This window comes from Odocoileus virginianus, chromosome 10 (genome assembly GCF_023699985.2).
Source record: "Odocoileus virginianus isolate 20LAN1187 ecotype Illinois chromosome 10, Ovbor_1.2, whole genome shotgun sequence".
NCBI lineage: Eukaryota > Metazoa > Chordata > Mammalia > Artiodactyla > Cervidae > Odocoileus > Odocoileus virginianus.
The window spans coordinates 23631255-23658349 of NC_069683.1; positions in this window are offsets into that span (position 1 = coordinate 23631255).

Consider the following 27095-nt stretch of genomic DNA (forward strand, 5'->3'; position numbering starts at 1 on the left):
CAGTGACAGGGAAACTATTTGATATAGGACAGTCAGGAAAAGCTTTTTTGAGGAGGTGGCATATGAGTGAAGACCTAATTATAAATTATTTAGCATAATTCAAGCATAGAGTGTTCCATAAATGGAACCTTTAATAATATTACTTTCCAGGTTCTTATCTTCAAGATCCTCATAGAATATATGCCTGAAAATGCAGTAGATACGTCATTTTATTAAAAAAAAAACACATCTATGCAACAACATTAAAAAAAAAACCAACTTATTTCACAAACAAAACCACACATTTTAATTATTGTGTCTCATTCATTGTTAGTCTCTCATCCCTGGTTACCTTTCTACTGGGTACCAGAGGAAGGTCCAGAACTGAGTGCTTTGACCCCTGGTACATTACCCCTCAGGGCTTCCCAGGTGGCACGATGCTAAATAATCCACCTGCCAACGCAGGAGATACTGGTTCGATCCCTGGGTCGGGAAGATGCCCTGGACTAGGAAGTGGCAACCCACTCCAGTATTCTTGCCTGGAAAATTCATGGACAGAGGAGCCTGGTGGGCTATAGTCCGTGGGGCCACAAAGAGTCAGACATGACTTAGCAACTGAGCACTCATTCACATTACCCCACAAATGTCTGTCAGTACTTGAGAGGAGTAGCAATACACTTTCTAGAATGGATCCACTGTTAGCTCTTATGGAATCTGGACTACAGATGAGGAAGGAAGTATGGAAGGGGAGTGAAACACATTTAGTAGACAGCGCTGTACATCACTCAGGAATATCATTCTATTGATGGTGTGTAAGCCAGCATGAGTGGTATCCCTGAAAAATTATCTCAGACTACTTGGAAGCCATTGAAACCTGGTTTGGCCATAGAACAGACTTTTTCAAAATGTGTTTCTGTAAACATCTGTTCTATGGACTTTCATGTTCAAAATCTTTGGGAAACACTGCAAACTAAATTTCACTCCTGGAGATTCACAAGATATATTAACAGATTAGATCAAAGTTCTTGAGGGGTTCTTCAGTAAAGATATCTTATTATCCCTAATTGACCCCATATTCTCTGATCACAGAAGCCCTTTCTCTCTTAATACTTATTAGTTTGCACTTTTTAATACTTCTTTGGGGCTTCCCTGATAGCTCAGTTGGTAAAGAATCCACCTGCAATGCAGGAAAACCCTGGTTCACTGCCTGGGCTGGGGCAGATCCCCTGGAGAAGGAGGGATAGGCTACTCACTCCAGTATTGCTGGGCTTCCCTGGTGGCTCAGCTGGTAAAGAATTTGCCTGCAATGCACGAGACCTGGGTTCGATCCCTGGGTTGAGGAGATCCCTTGGAGAAGGGAACAGCTACCCACTCCAGTATTCTGGCCTGGAAAATTCCATGGACTGTATAGTCCATGTGGTCACAAAGAGTCAGACACGACTGAGCAACTTTCACTTGGGCTTCCCTCATAGCTCAGTTGGTAAAGAATCTGCCTGCAATGCATGTGACCCAGGTCTGATTCCTGGGTTGGGAAGGTCCCCCGGAGTAGGAAATAGCAACCCACTCCAGTATTGTTGCCTGGAGAATCCCAGGGGCAGAGGAACCTGGCGGGCTATGGTCCATGGTGTTGCAAGAGTCGGACATGACTTAGCGACTAAACCACCAATACTTATCAATCTGCACTTTTTGAAATGTTACTCCAAAGGCTAAATTTTAATCCGCTCATCACAACTCAGACTTCCAGAATCTTAGAAATGGCACAGAAGTAAGCAATTGGTAAATATGGAGTGTGACTCCATATAGGTGTCACAATAGGTGAAGCTACTATCAAATGTATGTTCAACTTACAGTCAAATTTTTATGTACAAATGAGTGCTCTTACTTCAAGTATCAGAGAAGCACCAATATATTAATAGAAAGGTTTTGGAACTCTAGGTTTTTTTGGACTCATTTTCAGAATCTAAAAGTTTGGGGGTGGAAAGTAATCTTACCCTGTGTTCCAATTTGGATTCTTGAATGAGAGGGAGGGATGGAGTTATAGCCAACTTGCTGGGAATTGCACATAACCTGCAGCTTATTTTATGGGTGCTTGGGGGCACACCCTTGGGAGTATGTCATGCATGTAATATTTTCTGTCATGTCTGTTATCTGATGAAATAAGGTGAAGAAATGCTGAACCAACATAAATCCCATATTTTACGTATGAGAACATGGAGGCCTGAAGGGGCAAAATAACATACCTGGATCACTCAGCTAGAAGAGAACTCAGTAGAACTAAGACCCAAGTGTCTTGTTTTCTGGCTCTGAACAGCTTGGCTTTATTTGAAGCATCTGTCTCATGTCATGTTCCCTGGAAGTAGACCCTGAGATGGGAATTCTAGTAAAAAGATTCATTGAAAGAATGTTACAGCCCCCACTCAATCGAGGAACCTTCTGTGTCAACCAATAAACAGATCAACTTTGAGGTAGAATATGCTTTCTCCTAAACCCAAAGAGGCCTATTCTTAATTGTATAAAACACAAAGTACAAACATTTGACTTTAATTTTAGATAGGATAATCCAGCATGCCCAGATCACTGGATCCCTTAAAACTTCACCATAGTAGCGAGTCACTGAATCTTTGTGGTGTTTATCTCCTACTTCCTACTCCTTGAAGCACATGAATGTTGTCAAGGCATCCAGAGAATATGCCACCTCTTATCACTGATATGGGCTTCCCAGGTGGCGAAGTGGTAAAGAATCTGCCTGTCAATACAGGAGACTCAGTTTCAATCCCTGAATCACGGAGATCCTCTGGAGGAGGAAACGGCAACCCACTCCAGTATTCTTGCCTGGAGAATCCCATGGACAGAGGAGCCTGGCAGGCTACAGTCCATGGGGTCACAAAAGTGTTGGACATGACTGAGCAACTAACACTTTCACTTTCATCACTGACAAAATGATATCATATAGTGGATCAAGTCCCAATATTATTCTGTGTAATTGTCAGATCGTTTCAGTCTCTTTGGACGACACTCTGAACAGAGAGGGACATGGACATAGCCCTGAGTCTATAAAGTCCTGCTGTCCTTGACATTAGGTTCTGTGCTTGCCCTTCAGCTCTCTTTGCCCGCTGGCTGCAAAGAAGTACTGTCTCTAAGTGCCATCAAAGAGGACCTCAGCTTTAAGTCACTGATTAACGCGTGTGAGCCTTGCATTGTCTCTCTTCACTGAATCAACAGCACTTAGCAGCAGCCTCCCAGTTGCGCAGTGTTTGATTTAGCTCCATAGTTCTCAGTGGCCTGAGCCATTACTTCCTACATCCCCCTGCTCACCAAAAGTGCAATTCTTAGCCACTGCACTGCTATAGCAAGCCAGAAACTACCAATACCCTACCTACTGACAGGAGGGGTCCTCATTGTCCTGTGGTCTGTGACTGATACACCTCCGAAATTCTTAGTCTATTTCCCACGGCTATGACTGGTACCATCTTAGGGAGAATTCCCTAAAAGCAGAGCCTAAGGTGGGGAGTGTTCATTGAAAAAGTGCTCGTAGGAGAAGAGAAGTGAGGGAAGCAGAGTGGGGCAAGAGGAAAAAAGAGAAGTAAGGATATGTTCTCAGTTGAAAACTAGCATCAGTCTGGCCCCACAGAAAGCTCTGGAGCAGGAATTCCACCACATAGTTGGTTTTCCCTCGAGGCAGGGATGTCAGCCTTTTGGATCTCTCACCCGGGAGATGGGCCTGCCAGCCAGGTGATGGGGAAATAGACAAGGCACTGATGGTGACTACTCCAGATAACTTCTGTAATCACTCCTAGTCCCGAGGATTAAGAGTTGATAATAGCAGATAGCCAAAAAGTCATTTGGATCCAACCTGGTAAATCAGCTTAATAAACAATATAGTATTGTTGTTGTTTTTTAAATACAAATAACATTTTTTAAAGATGATAACAATGCTCTATACAAAGAATTTCCTGTTTTCCTTTGTGGTTTATAAACTACTCTGTATCCAAGGTCCATTCTGCTGCTGCTGCTGTTAAGTCGCTGCAGTCGTGTCCGACTCTGTGCGACCCCATAGACGGCAGCCCAATAGGCTCCTCTGTCCCTGGGATTCTCCAGGCAAGAATACTGGAGTGGGCTGCCATTTCCTTCTCCAATGCATGAAAGTAAAAGTGAAAGTGAAGTTGCTCAGTCATATCCGACTCTTAGCGACCCCATGAACTGTAGCCCACCAGGCTCCTCTGTCCATGGGATTTTCCAGGTAAGAGTACTGGAGTGGGTTGCCTTTGCCTTCTCCGTCCAAGGTCCATAAAGGACTCCAAATACTTTATATCAAATAGTATTATCATTAGAGTAACAGTCTAGGTGATCACTCAGATGTTGGCAGCACTTATTTGGAGGCATAAACACAAGAATGTGTGAATGAAAATCAGGTTACTCTCATTATATAAAAATAGATTATAAAACAGACAATTTACACTAGAAGAAATACACATGGCCAAAAAAAGATTTTAAATGCCATTCAGCTTCCCTAGAAATTAAAAACACATCTAGTAAATCAAAGAGTTATAATTCCTTTGCCTATCATGTGAGGATGAAGTGAGATAAATACTCTTCACAGGGTGGAAGTGTGAATGGGCACAGGATTTTTGGAAGATAATTTGACAATATGTATCAAAATTCTGGAAAAAAATTGATATCTCCCTCCCCCAACCTAATAATTCTTTGTCTAAGAACTGATTATAAGGAAATAATCAGTGAACCAAGAAAAACTATGTTCAAAGACATCCAAATGGTATTGCTTTATGTTAGTAAAAAACTGAAAACAGTTGAAAACTTAAATGTCCAAAAATTATGGAATGAGTACACAAATTCTGTAACATTTAGATGATGAACTACTGTACATCAGGATTGCCTGAGTTTGAATTCCAATTCTTTCTTTCCCTAGCTCTATAACCCTTGGAGAGTTAATTAACATTAATTACTTTTCTTAAAAGGGAGATTATAACAGGTCCTATCTCAAAGGGTTGCTATGTGAAGTGCTTAAAACAGTGCCCGGCTCATAGAAGAGCTATTATTATTGCTTAGGAGGTACAACATAAAGGTATATTAATGTCTTGTGTAAATATTTATATATTAGGTAAGTGAAAAAGTGGGATACAAAGTACATATAATATTGTGCCAGGTTTTTTATGATTAGATATTCATAGGTCAAAGCCTGGAAAAAAATAAACCATTAAACCACAAACATTTTGCTCTCAGGACTCCTTTATCCTTTTGAAAATCATCACAAAGAACTTTTGCTTGTGTGAGTTATATCTATGGATAGTTACTATATTCAAAAATTAAAATTTGAAAATTTAAAAACATAGGTATGCACCTGTACATAAGCTTTTACAGTGATGATACACTCACATGTCCTGTAACTTTAGGAAAGCTCCACTGTACACCCAAGATACAATAAGAATAAACCAAACAAACAGTGGCTTGGTATTACTAGTAAAAAAATTCTGGCTCTGTGGACCTCCTAAAAGAATCTCAGGGGGCCCCAGAGGGTCCTTGGGCCATGCTATGAGAACATTGCATTAAATCAGTTACTATAAATCATTTTATACATTTTTCTTTTGTCTTCTGTATTTTTCAACCTTTCTACCATAAGCATATATGATATTATAGTCACAAAATGTAAGAATAATTTTTAAATGTATTTATTATAGTTATGCCAGGTGAATACACATTCAGTTAGATCAGAGATTCTTCTGCCTAAATGATCATCCTGCATTTTCCTGAATTCCAAGAAGCATGTTCCTCAATTTTGCAAGATATCCAATAACACAGGGATCAGTGGTTCTACCTAATTGAAATTATTTAGGATGCTTTTCTTAAATCCAAAATCTATTTAATAAAATGTTGAAACTCTCAGGAGGAAGCCAGGTCAGACTGGGAGAGTGACTGATGGCAAACTTTCTGCTTATGCATAGAATAGGGGTACTACCCTTTATGAGCAATTTAGCCAGAGGCAAAGATGCTTGCTCCCAGTGTCTTCATGCATTGTGATCATCACAATTGATAGTCACTTTATTGTATTTACTCCTGTGTTCTCAGGGCCTAGTATAGCATCTGATGCACAGCAGGCATTCAACATTTGTTAAATGAATCAATGTATGAGCAAAAGCTGCCAAGAAACTGGCAAGAGGTGCTATAATAATGGTTTCCATTATTCCATGCCAAGCACTTTGCATATATGTTCTCATCTTAACCACCTATATCTCACTGATGTGGAACTTTTATCATCCCTGTGTTCCAGATAAGAATGCAGAAGCTTAGAAAGTTTTAGTCACTTGCTCAAGGACCCCCAGCCGGGAAACAGCAGAGCAGAGATTGGAACTCAGGTTTGTCTGAGGGCAGAGCCCACGTTCCTGACTCTGTAGAGTACCACCTTTTAAACAAGCTGCTATGATTTCTGGGGTTTCTGAGGACTGTAGCCTGCCAGGTTCCTCTGTCCATGGAATTCTTCAGGCAAGAATACTGGAGTGAGTAGCCAGTCCCTTCTCCAGGAGATCTTCCCAACCCAGGGATCAAACCATTGAACCTGGATCTCCTGCATTGCAGGCAGATTCTTTACCCTCTGAGCCACCAGGGAAACCCTCTGAGAAGACCACTGGCCCAGAAAATGCTTGGAAAGATCACCTGGAACCCTGATAGAAAAATTCCACCCTTAGAAATTCCTGCTTCTACTGAAGCCTATAACACTTACTTTTCTGAGTATAGGTTACAAGGTGTGTGGGCATGGGGGAGGCAGCAGAAGGGAAAGAGGAGACTGGAGTAAGTTGAGAAGAGGAACTGGAGAAGTTCAGAGGTGTGGAGAAGCTGGAGGAATTGAAGACACAGAGAACTCTCTCTCCCTCCAGGTGTCCTGGCAACTGAAACTGGGGGACCAGGAGAAGGCAAATCTCACTTAGTGAGCTGAGCTGATACCAGAGCTTCATGGAAACCATGTTTGAGAAGGATGGAGGAAGCAGATGGACTCAGTCTTCCTGAAGTCGGTCAAAGTCCCTGCAAAACCCTGCTCACTCAAGGTGGCTGCTCTCATTCACCCAGCATCTCAGCAGAAGCCCCAGCTATACAAAATCCATTCAGCTTCCAGTGAATGAAAGCAAGACAGAGTCTCAGGAACATGACAAAAAAATGTCTGCTGGTGAAAAGGAACATTTTCCATAAAGATCTAGGGAGGTGGCAAGGAAGTGGAAATACAAGCCAGGACAACAGCTGAAAAAGATAAGAACCTGACCAACAAATCAACAGAGATTGGAAAGGTTTTTTCAGGTACTCCAGGAGGAAAATGGGTTTAGCTGGTGCACAGTATTTACTGAGTTTATTAGATTGCTACGCTAGAGCCAATATCTATAGGGCATATGCCTGGAATGTCATCTTGGCCCTACAGCCTGACCTTTGCGTGTCCTATGCCCTCTGCCTGGAAAGCCTTTTCACTCTTCACCTGGCTACATAAAATTCATACTTTAAGACTCAACTCAGAGACGATGCCCTCCAGAAAGCCTCCTATGACTCCTAACACCCCTTAAATCTACAGCCAGGTATGGGTTATGTTGATCCAAATGATCTGTATCTATGACTGTCTCCTTGGCTAAACTGACGTTCCTTGAGGGGCTATATGATTTTTTTTTTTTTCTGGCTGTGCGCACAGCTTGTGGGATCTTAGTTCTGTGACTAGGGATTGAACCCGGGCACTCAGCAGTGAAAGGCAGAGTCCTAACCACTGGATCCCCATGAAATTCCTGCTGTGTCTTTTTCTTTTCACCTCCCCAATGCCTGGCACTTAGTAATAGTTTATGAAGTACATGTTGCGTTAATTTGATTTTCCACACCCCACACCACTGACTAATCAAATGAATTTAAGTAACAGACAACTCTTACTGGACTAAAAACATAGTCTGGGAATCAGATCTGAGTTCTGACCCTGGCCACACTGTTTTCAAGACCTATAGCCTTAGGCAAGTTTCTCAGCCTCTCAGAGCTGTAGTTTCCTCACTTGTGAGTGGAGTTAAAATCTTCTGTCTCAAAGAACTGTTGAAAGGATTCAATGAACAAGTCCCTGGCACAGTTCCTGGCACATAGTGGATACCACTATTAGTTCCCTGTGAAAGTATTAGTTGCTCAGTCATGTCAGATTCTTTGCCACCCCACGGACTGTAGTCCCACTAGGTTCCTCTGTCCATGGGATTCTCCAGGCAAGAATACTGGAGTTGAAGCCATTCCCTTCTCCAGAGGACCTTCCTGACCCAGGGATTGAACCTGGGTCTCCTGCATTGCAGGCATATTCTTCACCATCTGACCCCCAGGGAAGCCTATGAGTTCCCTGTAGTAAAACATTATTGGGAAAAGTCATGCAAAGATTGACAGGACGCGGGTCTTGCCTGGACCTTGCCTGGACCTTGCCTGGAGAATCCCACGGACGGAGGAACCTAGTGGGACTACAGTCCATGGGGTGGCAGAGGGTCTGACATGACTGAGCAACTAATACTTTCACAGGAATAAAGTCTACTGCCCTCTGGGGATATCTTGAGTAACTTGGGTCGTGGGCCATATGCTGGAGTCTCAGTTGGAGTCCTCAGTGGTCCCTGAAGTGGGGTGTGGGGAATCTGTTCCAGGACAGAGCTGAGGTGGGTGCTTCTCCTTCTGAGGTGGACGCACAGCAGGAAGGCTAATGAGAGGGGACCTCTGTCAAAAGGACCTAAAGGTTGATAAGAGACTGAGACAACCTTGAATAACAATAGGAGTGGCTGTCGGAGGCAGTCCCTGGGGTCAGGTTTACCTCACCACTATCCTAAGTCCTCTCCATCTCCAGCCTGGGAGGACAGCATAGCACTGAAAGTCAGCTGACAAGACAAGGAGGGCAAAAGGTGGGATGCAGAGGACAGTGGAAGGATTTAGGGATCCAGGGGCCCATGGGTGTGCAGCTTCTGTGTGATTAGAGAGGGCTCCAAAAGAGAGAGGTTCCCTGTAGGGCAAGGAGAGGAGACACCCTTCAACTGGTGACTCAGTCAAAATCTATTCCTGGGCTCTGAGGGATCACAGTGGTCAACTTCAGATCAAAGGAAAGAGTACTTCTATGTGTCCTGGACTCACCATTAATTATCAGTGAAATGTTGCAGTTGATGGTTTGTGCCTTCTTCCCCTTCTGATGTTAAGAGCAAAATTGGGACATTTGGCAGAGACTCCGATATCTATTCTCTCCTTCTTCCCAAGCAGAAGACCGCTCCCCATATTTTAGCTGAACTTGCAGCTACCCAGAACAAGTCTATGTTTCCCAGACTCCCTTGCAGCTAAGGCTGGCTGTGAGGTTAAGTTCTGGCCCGTAGGAAAGGTGCAAAAGCCAATGTACAACTTCCGTGAAACGTTCTTAAATGTAGGGGGTGTGCCCTTTTCCTTCCAATTGGCTTGGAATGCAGATGTGATGGTTGAGGCTGGAGCAGCCATATGGACTATGAGGTAAGATCTTCATGTTGAAGATAAACAAGCAATAGCTAGACCTCTAGGTCTGAAAAATGTGTAGTGACTTTGGGTTTTTGTCACAGTTGAGCTTAATTTTAACTGATACAAGGGCCTCCTCAATAGTTTCAAAAGCCAAAATCTTCCACTTCCCTGGGAAAAAGTACCATGCAGGTTAATGATATTGAGTAACATCTGTTGAGGCTTTACTATGTTTAGACTTTATCCTAAGCACTTTGCGTGCCTTGGTTCATTTAATCCTCATAATAATCCCATGAAGTAAGTGCTATGCTATTATTGCTTTGTAGATGAGGAAACAGGAATCAGGCAAGTTAACTGACTTACTCAAGTTCACAGAGCAAGTAGTAGAACTGGTATCTGGACCTAGATACTGGGCTCAAATGCAGACTCTTAACCATTGTAGTAGCTAAAATTTAATCATATCAGAGTCCGAATCAGAGTGCTTTTGGTGTTCCCTTTTTTGGTTTCTATCACCCAGAGTTCTTTCTGTCTTTCATTACTTTCAAAATGGAGAAATAAATGCATTACCTAAGACAGTAGTTTGGGAGGAGCTCTCTTGAAACATAGGACCCATAATAGAAATGGAAGTGTAGAGGTAAACTGATAAAAATGGGTCATTTTATCAATTGGGTCCCTCTACTCTAAAGTGGTGGTGTTCAAACTTTCTGAGTGGCATAACCCTATCAGTGTAACACAGAGTCTGGGGACACAGAATCCCTTAAGCACGAGTGTATGTGTGTCTGTGTGAAACTCACATGCCCTGCTGTATGATCAGATTCCTATAGTGGGTACTGGGGTGATCTGCCCAGAGCCCCTCTTTAGAGCTGATTCCTCCAGCTTCTAAAAGTTCCTAGAAGAAGGCAGATCAGTTGCTGAAGGCTCACAGCTGCATTCCTCTCTGGAAACCGCCCTTGGCTGAAGGAAACTTCTCACCCAAGGTCATGCCCTTCCAGGGTGGAGCCGGCAGCCAGTGACTGAGGGGGGTGCAAAAACCCAACTCCTCTGCCTTAATTCAGAACCCCTCTGAGGGTCACCCAGCTCCAGAGCTCTCTGTTCCAGGGCTGCAGCCTTGTCACATGTGCATTCAAGTCAGCTCCCCGGGGTGTATTACCTGAGAGCACTCCCTAACAAACTTGCACACAGTTTTGTATTTTCATAGTCTGTTTCAGAGACTCAATCAAAGACAATTAAGTGCATCATCAGACAGACTTCCAAATTAAAACTCAATCAAGCGTGAAGTGAAAGTAAATACAAAAAGCTGTAACATCTATTTACCCACATCAGTTGTCTTGTGCTATGTCTACACACTTTAGAGATAATTTTCAAAGTTTACAATTCAACGTATTATTCACATTAATCCCAGCCCAGGGATAGGAATAGAGGTCTGATAGGAAGACTGGGGGAAGATGGAGGAAGAAAAGGGAATCCTTTCCTGATTCTTCCCACCCAGTTCAGATTCTTCTGGCACGGACACACATAGCCCCATTTTCTGCTCCTTTGGGACATTCAGCACACTTGTGGAGATTTGTTTAATGACTGTCTTCTCAGAAGACAATGATCCACAAGGTCACATCTTGTGTGTGTCTTGTTCATCGCTGTATACATAGTACCTAATAGTTCCTGATATTCAGTAGATGCTCAATAAATATTTGTCTATTGGGAGGGAAAAGGTGAGAGAAATAGGGAGAGGCAGAAGAAGAGAAGGGGTGAAGGATGGGGAGAGGCTTAATCAGGATCTGCTCGCCCCTCCTTCCCAGCGATCAGGGATACACACATGATTTCCCAGCTGTTTCAGTCCATAGGTCCTAAGGACTGCCTTGAACTTGGAGGGCCCTTCACTGGGAATATGGAAGGAGTATGTATCCATTAGTTCATCCAATAGATCTCATTAGAACCTACTGTGTATCAGCCACCTGCTCTGCTTTGGGGATCTAAAGGTGAGTGAGCCTAGACAAAGATGTCTGAGCTTTTGCAGCTTGGAGCCTGGGAGCAGACATTAATCAAACAAAAGCACAGAAATTCACTGACAAATTAGGGTAAGTACCCTAGAAGAAAGAAGAGATATGCCCTAAATATGGCACAATCTGGTGTGCATTTAGGGGGGTGGGGTTGGGTGTGGGGTGAAGATGGCTGGGAAATTTGGTCAGACATGGCTTTGGTTGGAGGAGGCGATGCTTGACCTATAGCTGATCGGTCTGGTTAGCTGGGCCTGTGTTTCTCAACCTCGGGACTATTGACATAGGGGCCAGATAATTCCTTCTTTCTGGGGGTGGGGGCCGGCTGTCCTGTGCACCTCACAACCTTTAGCAGTAGTGACCTCTACTCACTAGATATTAATAGCACCAGCCCCAACATGTTGGTTGTGATCATTTCACTATCTCTGGATATTGCCAAATGTCCCCAGGAGGACAAGATCACCTCCAGCTGAGAACCACTGAACAACGGGAATAGTCCAGGTGTTTGGGGAAGGGAGAGGGCAGAAAGGGGAAAGGCAAGTCAGATGGAAGGAGCACACCTCCAAAGACCCCAGGGTGAGAAAGCATTGTGGTTGGAGGGACTGGTGGATGGGGCCAGACCTTGAAACCTGAGAAAGAAGGAAATGAGTTGTCTACCCCTTGGTAAAGAAAACAGAAAATTGCAGAGAAAGCGAAGGTGGGCGCCTACCAGGCTACTGACAGGATCTCATGACTCTGATCACTGGGATCCAAATATTAAGAAATAAGCCTCTGTAAATCCAGAGCCCTTAGACAACGGTAATTGAGCTAGGTTAGCACATGTAGCCCATGAGCCCAGCTCGCAGAGTTGACGAGGGGATGACTGATGAACCGAGTGGGGCAAGACGACCGTGCCAAGAGCTCAATTTAATAAATCAGCTGACACTCCCCTGCATTTGCATTGCTAATGGAGGTTCCTAAACCCCAGGTGTTGCTGCAGAAACTTGTCCGATGTTGCCTCCCCACCTGTAACTCCCAAGGGAGTTGGCAAGGGGGACAGGGTTCTGGGTGGTGCGATCTGAAACACATTTTAAAATCAGTCTGGAGCTGATGGACATGTCCAAAAGATCTGGCCACACATGTGTAGGCATGGTGTCCAACTGAGCACCTCAAAGCTGGGGTCACAGGGTTCCTGAGGCAGAACTGCCCTGGAATGAGGCATCAGATGCCCCTTCTCAGGCTACTGAGCTCCCAGGCATTCCACCATGAATTCATTTGCTAACCAGCAAGGACCTCCAGTAAGTGAAATTTAACCACCTTGGATCTCCATTTCTTCTAGTCAATGCTGAAAGTTTTCTTTTCTCTGTTTTTTTGGGAGTGGAGGGTGAGACATGGGATGCTGAACATCAGGGTCATGTAAGTTTTTTTCACCGTGTATCCCATGCTCCATTAGCCTTAAGACTCCCATATGCACTCAGAGAGGTGTGTCCAGGATCAGGGTAGCCAGTTTTCCTCTTGCCTCAAACTCCAATATAATTTGATATGACATTGTCCCTGATCTTGTTTTCTTTTTAAATTTTGGAATTTTTTTCCTTGTGGATTTTTTTGCATTAATTTTTTAAAAATACCGCATTAGGAGATTTCCCTGAATGTCCAGCGGTTAGGGCTTTGTACTTCCAATGCAGGTGTCGTGGGTTCAATCCTTGGTCAGGGAACTAAGAGCCCACATGCCCCACACATGCCCTCTTCCCAAATTAAATTAAATTAAATTAAAAATTTAAAAATAAAAGAGACTAGAAAAGAAAAAGTATTGCATTAGAATATTATTTCTTGATGACTGAAAATTTTAGGGACCCTTAAATTTTTTAAATTTTATTTTTTATTTAATTGTAGTAAAACGCACCTAACATAAAATTAATGATCCTAACTATATTTTAGTGTGCAGTGGTATTAAGTACCTTCACTTTGTTGTGGAACCATCACCACCATTCATCTTCCCAAACTGAAACACTATATCCACTAAACAGTAACTCCCCATTCCCTCCTCCCCCAGCCCCTGACCACCACCAATATATTTTCCTTCTCTATAAATTTTCAACTCTAGATGCTTCATATAAGTAGAATCTTACAACATTTGCCTTTTGGTGACTAGCTTATTTCACTTAGCGTAATGTCCTCAACCTTCATCTATATTGTGGCATGTATAAGAGTTTCCATCCTTTTTAAGATTGAATAATATTTCATTGTATGTATATACCACATTTTGCTTATCCATTCATCCATCCATGGGTACTTGAGTTTCTTCCATCTTTTAGTTATTGAGAATGTTGCTGTTCAGTCACTAAGCTGTGTCTGCCTCTTTGCAACCCCATGGACTGCAGCACTCCAGGTTTTCCTGTCCTTCACTATCTCCCGGAGTTTGCTCAAATTCATGTCCACTGAATCGGTGATGCTATGTAACCATTTCATCCTCTGCCATCCTCTTTTCCTTTTGCCTCTAGTCTTTCCCATTAGGGTCTTTTCCAGTGAGCTAGCTCCAGGTGGCCAAAGTATTGGAGCTTCAGCTTCTGCATCAGTCCTTCCAATGGATATTCAGGGCTGATTTCCTTTAGGATTGACTATTATAAACATGGATGTGCAAGTATCTATTTGAGATCCTGCTTTTCATTCTTTTCAACACCTAGAAGTGGAATTGCTGAACCCTTGATAATTTTATTTTTAGTTTCTTGAGGAAATGTCATATTGTTTTCCATAGTGCCTACACCATTTTACATTTGTATCAACAGCGCACAAAGGTTCCAAATTCTCACCCTTGCCAACAATTTTTTTTCTTTTCTCTTCTTTACATTTTGTTTCATTCTGTTCCTTTCCCTATCCTTTCTCCTTTCCTTTCCTTTCCTTTTTGTAGTAGCTATCCTAATGATTTGAGGTGGGTGTGAGGTGGTGCATGCAGGCATGCTAAGTCGCTTCAGTCATGTCCAACTCTTTGTGACCCTGTGGACTGTAGCCCGCCAGGTTTCCCTGTCCATCACCAACCCTAGGAACTTGCTTAAACTCATGTCCATCTAGTCAGTGATGCCATCGAACCATCTCATTCTCTGTTGTCTCCTTTTCCTCCTGCCTTCAATCTTTCCCAGCATCAGGGGCTTTTCTAAAAAGTCAGTTCTTCTCATCAGGTGGCCAAAGTATTGGAGTTTCAGCTTCAACATCAGTCCTTCCAATGAATATTCAGGACTGATCTCCTTTAGGATTGACTGCTTTGATCTCCTTGAAGTCCAAGGAACTCTCAAGAGTCTTCTCCAACACCACAGTTCAAAAGCACCAATTCTTTGGCTCTCAGCTTTCTTTACAGTCCAACTCTCACATCCATACCTGACTACTGGAAAAACCATAGCTTTGACTCTATGGACCAAGGATACCATGTTGCATTTAACGTGTAGCTGTTTTTCTTTGTTTGTATTTCTGCTGCTTTGCCTGAAGAATGTTTTTAAGAGGGAAATTTGGAAGCCTTTAGATAGGAACAATTCTACATTCTGCCACTATCTTTCACCACTCCCTATTGTCTGGGGCCAGCTTCAGACATCTGCAATTACTGCCTGCGCCTGGAGACATGTGAATCTGTGAAGCTTTGCTTAGGTGTCAGGTTAATCCTTTCCCCTCCAAGAAGCTTTAATTCAATGATTAAGTCTTTAGGGTCTGCAAAAATCCTCTGTTAAAACTCAGATACTCTCAACTATGAAACCTATTCACAGATATCTTAGAAGAAGTTAATTGATAGGGAGGAAAGCCTTACTGGTTTGTTGTTAGTAAAAATGTGCCAGGAGGTGAGAAGGTGGTGGGGAGATAGGCAGGCACCTCTCTGGGAAGGCCGGCCAGGCTTTGACACTGGATTCATACGCCTTACGTCATGGGCTGGGCGCTTCCTGAGATAGGCCCGGATTCTTACTGCTCAGTTACTTTACAACTCCTGTCTGCCACCTCTGTGCTTTGGGGATCTGTGAGCCTCCTGGAACCCATTATGCTCCTGACTTGGGCCATTCTGCTGGCTCTACCTCGTTCCTTTCCAGAATGTGAGTAACTCAGGTCCTTGGTGGGAACCTGATGGGAAACTGAGGTTGGAAGAAACTCTGCCACCAGTTTACTGAGGAGCTTCTCTGCCCAGAGCAATGCAAAGTGCTAAATTGGTGTTTGAAAGTGAAGAGCTGACATTTAAACACAGCAGAGGCAGTATTTTCAACCGATTTTTTCACTCAAAAGTAGACCACAGGCTGTGAGCAATCAACCTGCTTATTTCCTTCCCCACATTTTTACATCTCTGAATGTGCATATACAACATTTCATATAGGGACTTCCCTGGTGGTCCAGTGGTTAAGAATATGCCAGTCAATGTAAGGGACACAGGTTCGATCCCTTCTCCAGGAAGATTCCACATGCTGCAGAACAACTAAGCCCATGTGTCACAACTACTGAGCCCTAGCAGCCAGAATCTGTACCCTGCAACAAGAGGAGCCACCACATTGAGAGGCCGTGCATCACACCTAGAAAGCAGCCCCTTCTCACCGCAACTGGAGAAAATCCGTGTGCAGCAATGAAGACCCAGTGCAGCCAAAAATATATGAATAAATAAACAAATATTTTATTTGGTCTTCAAAGACCACTCTTATGGACAGCTGACACCGTGGGCACTTTAGTCAACTTTAACAACCACCTGCTTGTTATTTCAGACAAGAATCATAATTTTCTCCCCTTGCCAAATGAGAAAAGTGGAAAGTTTAGCTCAGAGAGTCCAAAAGATGCACAAGCTATGACACAGCAAAAAAAAAAAAAACAAAAACAAAAACAGAAAAACATGCAAAACTGGCCTTGAAATTGTGGAATGGAATGGTTAAGAGCATGAACCCTGAAAGTGTGCACATTTTGACCACCTTTGCCCATTTTCTCACCCCTGCAAATCCCACCTCTGCAACAACCAATTTGTTCTCTGTTTTCTATGAGTTCATTTATTTGAGATTCCACGTATAAGTGAGATTATACAGAATTTGTCTTTCTCTGCCTGACTTATTTCATTTAGCATAATGCCCTCACGAATCATCCATGTTGTCCCATAAGTCAAGAGTTCCTTCTTTTTATGGCTGAATAATATTCCATTGTGTATACATACCTCATTTTCTTATCCATTCATTCATCAGTGGACACTTAGGTCGCTTCCATATCTAGGCTCTTGTGAATAATGCTTCCATAAACTTGAGGAGTGCAGATAACTCTTCAGTGTATGGCATGGTGACTCCAGCTAGCAATGCTATATTGTATATTTGAACTATTAAACTTATAGTTACACACAAAAGTGTAACTATGTGAGGTGATGGATGTGTTAACCAACCCTATTGTGGCGATCATTTCACAATATATACATATACCAAGTGATCACCTTGTATATTTAAACCAAGTACGTTGTTAGATATCAATTATGTCTCAACAAAGCTGAAAAAAAAAAAAGGTGTTACCCGGTGTTCAAACCCTGCCTGCCTCCACCTTGGAGTACTTATGTGATGTGGGAGTCTGTTAAATTCTGCATCTGTTATCTCCTATATGAGGATAATGATGGTACCTTGTTCTGATATCAAAAAGACTAAAGGGGAGGGAGCACATTGTCCCTTGTAGTCTTTATAAATATGTGGAAGATAAAACCTTGGAAACATGGACTCTCTGAGTCTGAATCTCTGGCTCTTTGGACCCAGAAGTGACTGAAAGAAGCACCTTCCCTCTAGCCCCATTTTACAGATAAGAAAACTAAGGCCACGGAGATGGAAGGCTTTTTGGTTTCAGTTTAGGAAATTAAATTAGGAAAAATAAAATTTAAGAGGTCAAAGGAAAGCATCTGAAATAAAAACACAGGGACGAAACAGCAGGGCCAGACTAAATACAAGCTAGACAGAGCATCCATGAAAGTGGGAAGGTTGAGAAGGTTAACAAAACAGTGAACTCCTTTCTGACAGGTAACCGGAAAGAACAAGCCGTGTTGTCATACCCCTCAGAGGCTGGCCGGGCAGCTGCCAACATGCCAACAGCAGTCCCCGTATTGCGCCTCTCTGAGCACTGCCGTGAGGCTCCACACTCCCAACCCTGCTCAGCCACGTTCGGGGGCTGTTCCCATCAAGCCCCTTGAGAAGATTCACTCTGGGCTCCCTTCTTTCCAGCTGGCTCCCTGTTGGCTGCAGTTGGCCTCGGCCACACCCTCCTCTGCAGAGCGATGAAGTGTTCAGAAGGCACCGTCTACAAGGCGAGCCCCTTTCCTGAAAGCTGAGGGCTGGGCAATCAGCATATGCTGTAGCACATCCTGGATCCTTCCAGAAACTTGGCTCCTCTTCTCTAATCATCCCTCTACACCTTGACTTAGGTTACACACACGCATGTGCATGCACACACACACATACACACACGCTTGCACACAGCAAAAGAGGGAGGAACAAGACTCCCTGCCTCCACTACTCATCAAGCGATTCCATCTGAACTGACCAAGTTCACTCCGGGACCTGCAGGATGGCTCAGAGTCCGATGGTGGCAGAATAAGACAGATAAGAAAGCAGAGGGGTGGACTGGGGGGAGGGCTCCAAGGTTTGTTATCTCTGGCCCCTTTGAACATTTTTCCTCTGTTATGAAGCAACGTCTGTGTTATGTAACCCCCACCCCCACCCCAGCTCAAATGAAGTGGGTGGAGCAGGTCCATCCACCCATTCTCCTCCCGCGGAGATGAAGTCACCTCCTGAGTTCTTTCCTCTGTGTCTGAGTGTAGCTGGCAGGCGGTTTGACCGCCTGTCTCCCTCCCCTGCAGGTGCCCTCTGCGTGGCCCCAGGTGAGATGCCACAGGCTTATGGGTAAAATGTTCAGCTCCTACCTGTTGGGAGGGGAGCCCAGCTCCAGCTAACCTCGGCAGGTCCCGAACCAGATCGTCCCAGCTGGCCCTCCCTTTGTATTTCTTCATCCTACTCAAGACAGGCAATTTATTAAATGTGCCATTTGATGATGTGCAACCTTCATGCTTTGGAGGTGTGTTGCTTTAGATATACTCACATGGCAGAAAAACAGCTTTTTCTGTGAAAGTGTGAGCTACTTGGGGTTCTGGGAAATAATCCTTCACCTTTATAGATGGCTGGAACACACAGTATAGTCAGGACAGCACGGTAGATTGGAAAGAGTAATAATCATTTGAAGGAAAATTGAGGAGATATACCTTGTTTTTTGAGTTTAAAATTTATCTCACGTGGGATAAAATGCACCATTTTTAGGGTATAGTTTTATGAGTTTTGACAAATGTATACATACATGGACCCACCACCTCAATTAAGATCTAGAACAGAGACTTCCCATGTGGTCCAGTGGTTAAGACTTTATCACCCAGTGCAGAGGGTGTGAGTTTGATTCCTGGTTGGGAAGGTAAGATCCCACATGTCTTGCAATCAAAAATGCAAAATATAAAATAGAAGCAATATTGTAATAACTGCAACAAAAGCTTTAAAAATAGTCCACATTAATATATATATATATATATATATAACAGTTCTATAGACCCAGGAAGTTTCCTTGTGCCCTTTTTTGGGGTTGAATTGTGTTCCTGCAAAATTCATATGGTGAACTCCTAACTCTCAGTACCTCAGAATACGGCCTTATTTAGAGACAGAGTCTTCACAGAGGAAATCAAGTCAAAATGAGATCCATCAGAGTGGGCCCTAATCCAACATGACTGGTGTAAAAAGGAGATATTCGGACACACGTGTATGCACACACAGGATACCATGTGAAAGCAGAGGTGTCCACCTACGAATCAAGGAGACAGGCCTGGAACAGGTCCTTTCCTCAGAGCCCTCAGCAGGAACCCACATTGCCAGCAGTTTGATTTCGGACTTTGAGAACCATCAGATGATTTTTATCATGTAACCCATCCAGTTTGAAGCACTTTGTCATGGCAACCCTTTGTATGAGTTTGTTATCAGCAAACTAATATAACCCCCTTACTGTCCACCACCTGCCCCACCTCGGCACCCGGCAGGTACGGATCTGATTTTTGTGTCTATAGGTTTGCTTTTTTCAGAAAGCTGTGTAAGTGGGATTATGTATGTAGCCTTTTGAATCTATTTTCATTCACTATAGTGCTTTTAAGATCCATCCACGTTACTTTTTTTTTTTTAATTCTTTTTATTTGCTGAGGAGGATTCCATTTTATGGATGTACCGCAGTTTTATTTATCCATTTACCAGTTGAAGGATATTTAGGTTATTTCAAGGTTTTAGGTATTGTGACTAAATTGTACATTAATATTCACATATAACACTTTTTTTTGCATGTGGGCCATTCCTCTTGGATAAATACCTAACGGTGGGATTCCTGAGTCACATGATAAGCATAGGTTTACATTTGCATGAAGTTACCAAATTTGTTTTCAAAGTGGCTGTTCTATCTTTGTATTCTTGCCAGCAATATATGAATATTTTAAGTGGTGTTTCACAGCTTCCCCACTGCACTTAGTCTGTTTTTGTTTTTGCCAATTGTATCTATGTATAGATGGTTTCATTGTGGTTTTACTTCCACTTTCCTAATGACTAAAGATGTTCAACATCTTTTTTGTGGTCATTTGCCATCTATATAACTTTTTTCTGTGAAGTATCTAATCAAATATTTTCCCCATTTTAATTGTTTTTTTAAAAAAATATTTGAATTTGAGAGGATAAAAGTCCTTTATCAAATAAATACGTGCTTTACAAATATTTTCTTCCAGACTATGACCTGTCTTTTTATTTTCTTAACAGTTTTATAGAGCAGCAATTTTAAGTTTGGATGTATTCCAATTTATCAAAAAAAATTAATGGATAATGCTTTTGATATCATATTTAAGAAATCTTTACCCAAGGTCACAAAGTTCAGAATACCAGCTTTTCATGTTGACCGCGCAGCTGATTCTCATCTTAGATGGGTCACTCATACTTTCTCAGCCTTAGTTTATCTCTCTGTGAAATGTGGAAACGGAAATATTTTTCAAACTAATAGACAGCAAGGGGAATCCACTTTTAACTGAGATCATACATGATACCCCAGCATATAAAATAGAAGTATTCTTGGGGTCTTGTCTTCCTGGGGTCTTGTAAGCCATGTTTCCTACCTTTCATTTGTGTACAAACCACTCGATGCCCTTATGCAAATGAAGAAGCTGATTTGTAGGTCTGGAATAAAGATGAGGCTCCGCAGTTCTAACAAGCTCCAGGGGATGGCTGATGCTGGTCCAGGGACCTCACTTTGAGTGGCAAAGCTCTAGAGTTCTCTCAAGGAAAAAATGTGAAGTCTACTTTTGTCAACATAAGACTTTGAATTTCTGCAGTGTATTTCTTCCAAGGAGGGAATAATTTTTCCACCTCAGTAATTCTCTTTCCCTCCTATGTGCCCCATTATTACCCCCAGTTAGCTGATGGGTACACCAAGGCCAAAGTTTGAGCCAAGTTCTCTGGAATGTGGCAGGATCAGTAGAGAAGAATGCTGCCAGCAGCTGGGGACATGCACCATCATGAACTGTATAGCAGAGTGAGTGTAATACTGAGAACTTGTTCTGTTTTATCAGAAACTCAAGCTGGCTTAAGGAAGAGGGGGATGTTTTTTGACCCATGTAACTAAAATGTCTGAGGTTATGCTGGCTGCAGATATAGTTGGAGCTAGAGGTTTCAATGCTATCATACAAATAATGGCTCTGAAAATTTCAGTTCTGTGCACCTCTGAATTGATTTCACTCCCAAGCAGGCTCTTCACATGCCATGATAAGAAGACCACTGGGTGGTCTAGGCCCACATTTGGTCAGCTGAGAACCACGAGCAGAAAGGCAAGTCCCCGTTCCCAATAGTTTTATCAAAAATTTTACATTTGAACTTCACTGGCTTAGCTCAGGCCACAGGCCTGCCTATCTATGTAATAATGACTGTGGCCAATGAGCCTGTGGGATGCTGTGATCTGATGGACCAGGCCTAAACGATGCTTATAGCCTGGGGATGAAGTCAGCCTCACCTGAACCACATAGAGTTAAAGTCCAGAAAGAAATTTCCCAAAATAAAGGGTAATATTGCTTGCTTAATGGGCAAACAACAGTGTCTGCTACAGTCATTATGAATTCATATATGTGAAAACCTATGTTTTTGGTTTTGATTTTGAAGGGGGAAGAGGAAACAAGAATCTGTAACTCTGGTCACTCAGGAAACCTTCTCATGTGTCTTAGATTCCTCAACTCTTCCTTGGCACTCAATCTGTTTCAAGCTCCTTGGACTCCCTTTCTCCAATTTCACTGCAGCCCCCAACCTCCAACACCCAAGATTTTCATGCTGTCTTTTCCAGTCCGACAAATGTATTTCAAGGCTAAACATTTGTATTCCTATTATCTCAGAGTACCTTGGACTTGAAGTGAGAATTGCAAGAGAGGACAATACTTGATACAAAATAATTGTAATCCAAAGGTGGAATTTCAGGCAGTGGGGGATTTCCCCCCACCCCCAGGGCCGAAGGATCTCCTTTTTACTGCCAAATCATCCATCTGATTTTACTGACTTACAAAATTGGCCAAGGTCACAGCCTTCTAGCCCTAAAGCAATCCCCTCTTTCTGGAGGTGGCAGTAGAAACAGGTAGAGTCAGGGCTGGGCTGATTCAAGGCAATGTCAGGGCTCTCTTGGGAGGAACCCTTAAATAGGAGTGCAGGTGGCAAACCTTGCCTGTTGACAGTGTGAAAAGCCTGTAAGTTGAGACCTCAGGAGGGGAACATTCTTGCTTTCTCTCTGGCAGACAGAAGAGGCTGGTTGGGGCCTGGCAGTCATCAACTTCAGTCACTCAGGTGGTGAGAAACACCCCTTAACTGTCAGCCTGCAGGCAGGTCCACACGGCTCCCCAGCAGCAAGATGATGGCTCTGGCTACAAAAGAGCCAGTTCTGGCCAAAGATGGGAACTTTTTGTTTTTGTGTGTGTATGTGTAGGATCGAGTTGATGTCCTGTAATGTCGGGTTAGTCTGATCGGGCATTTTATTGAATGACACAAATTCCAGTTTCAGTAACAGTACCCCAGTGTCAACAGTGGATGTAAATAGATTGTCTTATAAAATGAGAACATACGTGCACAGTGTCCCGACCTCCCCCTCCCGCGTATGTGAGCTATGAGACCACACTTGGCACTCGCAGGCACCCCTCCCTCCCTCACCCGGCACACAATGACCCCCTTTATGCGTTGCCCGCCAGCTTCCATGGGAAGGGCGCTCAGCGTGTGCAGAGTCTGACTACAGTACCACTGTGCCTGGTAATCATTAACCCGAAATGGCGTTTACGATGGTGAGAGGTGCTGCGTGCTGCGCTCTCTTCATCCCTCCAGCAAACAGAATGTACTGACTCTAAACAGGTAGGACCAGTTGCTGCTAGGCCCTTGGAGACACTGTGTTCTGCGGTGGAATTAGCCGTGCATAATGGGCCCATTCAAGCTGGCGGCAGGAGCTTTCCTCTCTGGGCCGCACAAATCCAGGAGCTGGGCCTGGACCCCAGGGGCTGGAGGGCAGGTTTAAGTTTCTAAATGGGCTTTGTTCACTCACTGGAAGAGAAAGCTCCAAAGCCAAGCTCAATACCCTGGGAACGGGGCTTTAAGCTTCAAACAGATACCCTCAGGAGTCAGGGGCTAATAATCCCTGTGAATAATCCCTTTGAGCTGCTTCAGATCTGATACAAGGTTCGATCACCTTAGGGCCTTTTCATGTAAAGATTGGTCAGGGCAGGGAAAGCTATGCTTGAAGAGCTGCTGGGGTTGAGGTGAGGAAAAAGACCCAGAGGAGTTTTATCCTGCCAAATCATCCATCCGGTTTTACTGACCTACAAAATTGGCAGGTTAGTCAACTACCTAACCAGAGGAGTTTGGTAGTTGACTCAAAACACACAGCCAACTTGGCCCAGAACTGGAGGCAACATAGGCACAGACCTCCCAATTCTTGCTTTGGCCTCTTTGAGGGAGATTTTGTTCCCACCAAGTCTCCTCAGACAAGAAGCCAGGCGTTACTCGTTCCTTGGGCCCTTGCTACTTATTTCATTTGGATGGAAGAGAAGCAGGGGTGTGGCAAACTTAGAGCAGGAAGGTTCCAGTCTGGGTTCTGGGCCCAGTAGTTGTATGATGGTAGGTCCATCCCTTCAAGTCTTTGGACCTTGGTTTCCTCACCTGCGAAGAGAAAGCCATGACGGATGACCTCCAGAGTCGCCCTTAGCACTAATGTTCAGTAGAGAACATTCGGCCACGGACAGGGGCACCGGGGAAGCCTCGGGTGATGGGAATGGCCCTGTGGGATGAAGTTGCTGAAAGGGAAAAAGAAAACTTAAAGATGACATCAATTTGAAACTTTTTTCTTCCTACCATTGATTCACTCGAGTCCTCTTAGAAAATGACAAAGTGCTAATTAGAATCTTAGACTCCTGGGACTTCTCTGGTGGTCCAGTGGTTAATACTCCAAGCTCCCAATGCAGGGGGCCTGTGTTCAATCCCTGGTCAGGGAATTCGATCCTGAATCTACCTGCAACGCAGGAGACGAAAGAGACATGGGTTCGATCCCTAGGTGGGAAAGATCCCCTGGAGTAGGAAATGGCAACCCCCCTCCCCCACTCTAGTATTCTTGCCTGGACAATTCCATGCATAGAGGAGCCTGGTGGGCAACAGTCCATGGGGCCGCAAAGAGTCCATCACAACAGAGCGCACATGCACACTTCAGCAACTAGAGCTTGCATGCCGCAACTACAGGTCCCGCGCGCTGCAATCCAGATCGAAGACTCCACTTACTGCAGCTAAGATCCCGTGCAAACTTATAAATTCAAAAAAAATTTTGAGTCCTTTTTCTTTCATTCTTTTCCTTGTCAAATGTAGTGTCTTGGCCAAGGTTACAGGGAGAATTGGTAACAGGTCTCCCGCTTCCGGTCAGGAAACTTTCCAGGGACCATGTGACCACCCGGTTCAGTAGCTAGTGACTAGACCATCCCTCAGCACCTATGGCAAGAGCAGGAAACATGACATCAGTGATGGAGCTCAGAGCCTGTGCTATACACATTATCTTCAGTTCAGTTCAGTTCAGTCGCTCAGTCGTGTCTGATTCTTTGCGACCCCATGAATCGCAGCACACCAGGCCTCTCTGTCCATCACCAACTCCCGGAGTTTACTCAAACTCATGTCCATCGAGTCGGTGATGCCATCCAGCCATCTCATCCTCTGTCATCCGCTTATCCTCCTATCCACAATCTCTCCCAGCATCAGGGTCTTTTCCAATGAGTCAACTCTTCGCATGAGGTGGCCAAAGTATTGGAGCTTCATCTTCAGCATCAGTCCTTCCAATGAACACCCAGGACTGATCTCCTTTAGGATGGACTGGTTGGATCTCCTTGCAGTCCATTACCTACATCGGTTCATTTCTTTAAATTAAAATTTCTTTAAATTAAAATCCTAAAACAAACCTATGTCTCATTTAAATGTTTTCTTCTTTGCAATCATTCTCTGTGCTTTTTCAGTCTTTTAACCTTCTTGAGGCTAAGTCCAAGATTTCTCTTGGTAAATGTCACATTGCACTTGAAAATATGTGGGTTATTTTCAAGTATCCTTTGATATTGATTTCTAACATTATTTCACAGTTATAAGAGAACAGACTTTTTTGTATGATTTCAATCCCTTTAGACCATGAAATTTTTGCACCTTGTTTTACATCCCTGGATATGTTCCAATATCTCTTGGTTTATAGTCTATGGGGACTTGACTAGAATTTGTACCCTGCTGGTGGGTGAAAATTGTATAAATCTTAATTATGTTGAATTGGTTCATAGTGTTTTTCAGGTCTACTGTATCTTTCTACCTTTCTACTTATTCTATTAATTTTTAAGATTTTGATACTGAAAATCCAACTACAAATCTTAATTTACTGACTTAAAAAATAATTGTCATATATGGTGGAACTATATGTAACTTTATTCTGTGTTTTCCAAGTCTCCTGTAAATGTGTTATCATACTTTCATAATTTAAAACCTAAAAACTTAAAAAAAAAACCTACAATAGGCATACTTGAACCTAATATAATAGTATATGTCAATTATATCTCAATTAAAAAATCAACAACCTATGATAGGTGTGCTCTTACCAGTTTCATATAAAGACATAGAAAGTAAAGTTTAGAGGATGATTTGTCTAAAGTCAGAAGGTTTAAAATTCGAACCCAAGCAGTCTGGCTGCTGAATCTGCTTTCCTAGTCATGGCACCATGTTGCCTTGATATGGGCTTTTATTCAGAGTTATGGCAATATTCCATAAAGATGGATTTTAAACTGCTCTCAGCATTCCTGACTGGGAAACCCACTGGTGGATCGGGCACTCTCTTTACGGGCTGCGTGCCTTCCTTGGTACACTGGGACGAGGGCCTGGGGACAGAGCCTCAGTTCTTCTCCCCTTAGGCTCTCCAGCTCCTGAAAAAGGATTTCTTCTCTATGTACAGTGTTGCCAGGCTTGCTAACATCCTGGACCTGTCCAGTGGGTGATCTCACACAGAGTCAGCTTGCCTAGAAGCCTCCATAAAGGAAGAAAACATTGTAATCCTTCTCTTTCACCTGCTACTAAAACCATCAGTCCCAAGGCCCTGGAAACTCTAGCCCCATAAAGATCCTCTTTCAGTGTCTTCATGTGATGGTTGGGTGGGGAGAAGGGGTTCGATGGAGCAACTGGAGTAATCGGTCACTTTCAAAATGAACAGAGCCTCTTGACATGCTTTTCTCTTATCTTGTCCTGGAGAAACTCATTTATGATATAATCCTCAAAATGGAAAATGGGAAGTGTGAGTTTTTCCCACATGGACAGGCCAAATCTGGCCCGAAGAGGCTCAGCAACTGGCATCCTGTCCCAGACCCCTGAGTGGAGGCAGAGAGAGACCGAGGTACCCAGTGTGTTGCCAGTGGCCTCCTTTGCTCTGGGGTATCATGACATCAGGTCACAGAATATGCCTCCTGATGACATTCAGTTCTAGGAAAAATGTTTTGCTTTATCAAACTAGAACTGGCTGACCTCAGGAGAGAATGTCCCTGGGACCCCTTGGCCCTTGTAGCAGGCCTGAGCTGGACTCACTTGTCTCACAAGCAGCTGACTCTAAAAGTGACTGGGCTTGTGGGGTCAAAGTTCACAAAACACAGCCTATGAGGGTTCTGATTTGCCTTAGACTGTGGGATTCCCCAGTGGCGCGGTGGTAAAGTATCCGCCTGTCAATGCGGGAGACACCAGAGATGTGGGTTCAATCCCTGGGTCCTAGAGTAGGAATGGCAATCTGTTCCAGTATCTTGCCTGGAAAATCCCATGGACAGAGAAGCTTACTGGGCTACAGCTCACAGGATGGAGCGCATGTGTGCTAAACTGCATCACTAGAGTGGGTTGCCATGCCCACCTCCAGGGGATCTTCCCAATCCAGTAATAAAACCTGAGTCTCTTGTGTCTCTTGTATTGGCGAGCAGGTTTTTTGTTTTTTGTTTTTTAATCACTAGTGCCACCTGGGAAGCCCTGTAGGGTGAAGTAAGAAATCTGCTCCAGTGTTCTTGCCTATAAAATTCCATGGACAGAGGAGCCTAGCAGGCAGATTCTGTCCTCACCAGGCACCACAGTCAAA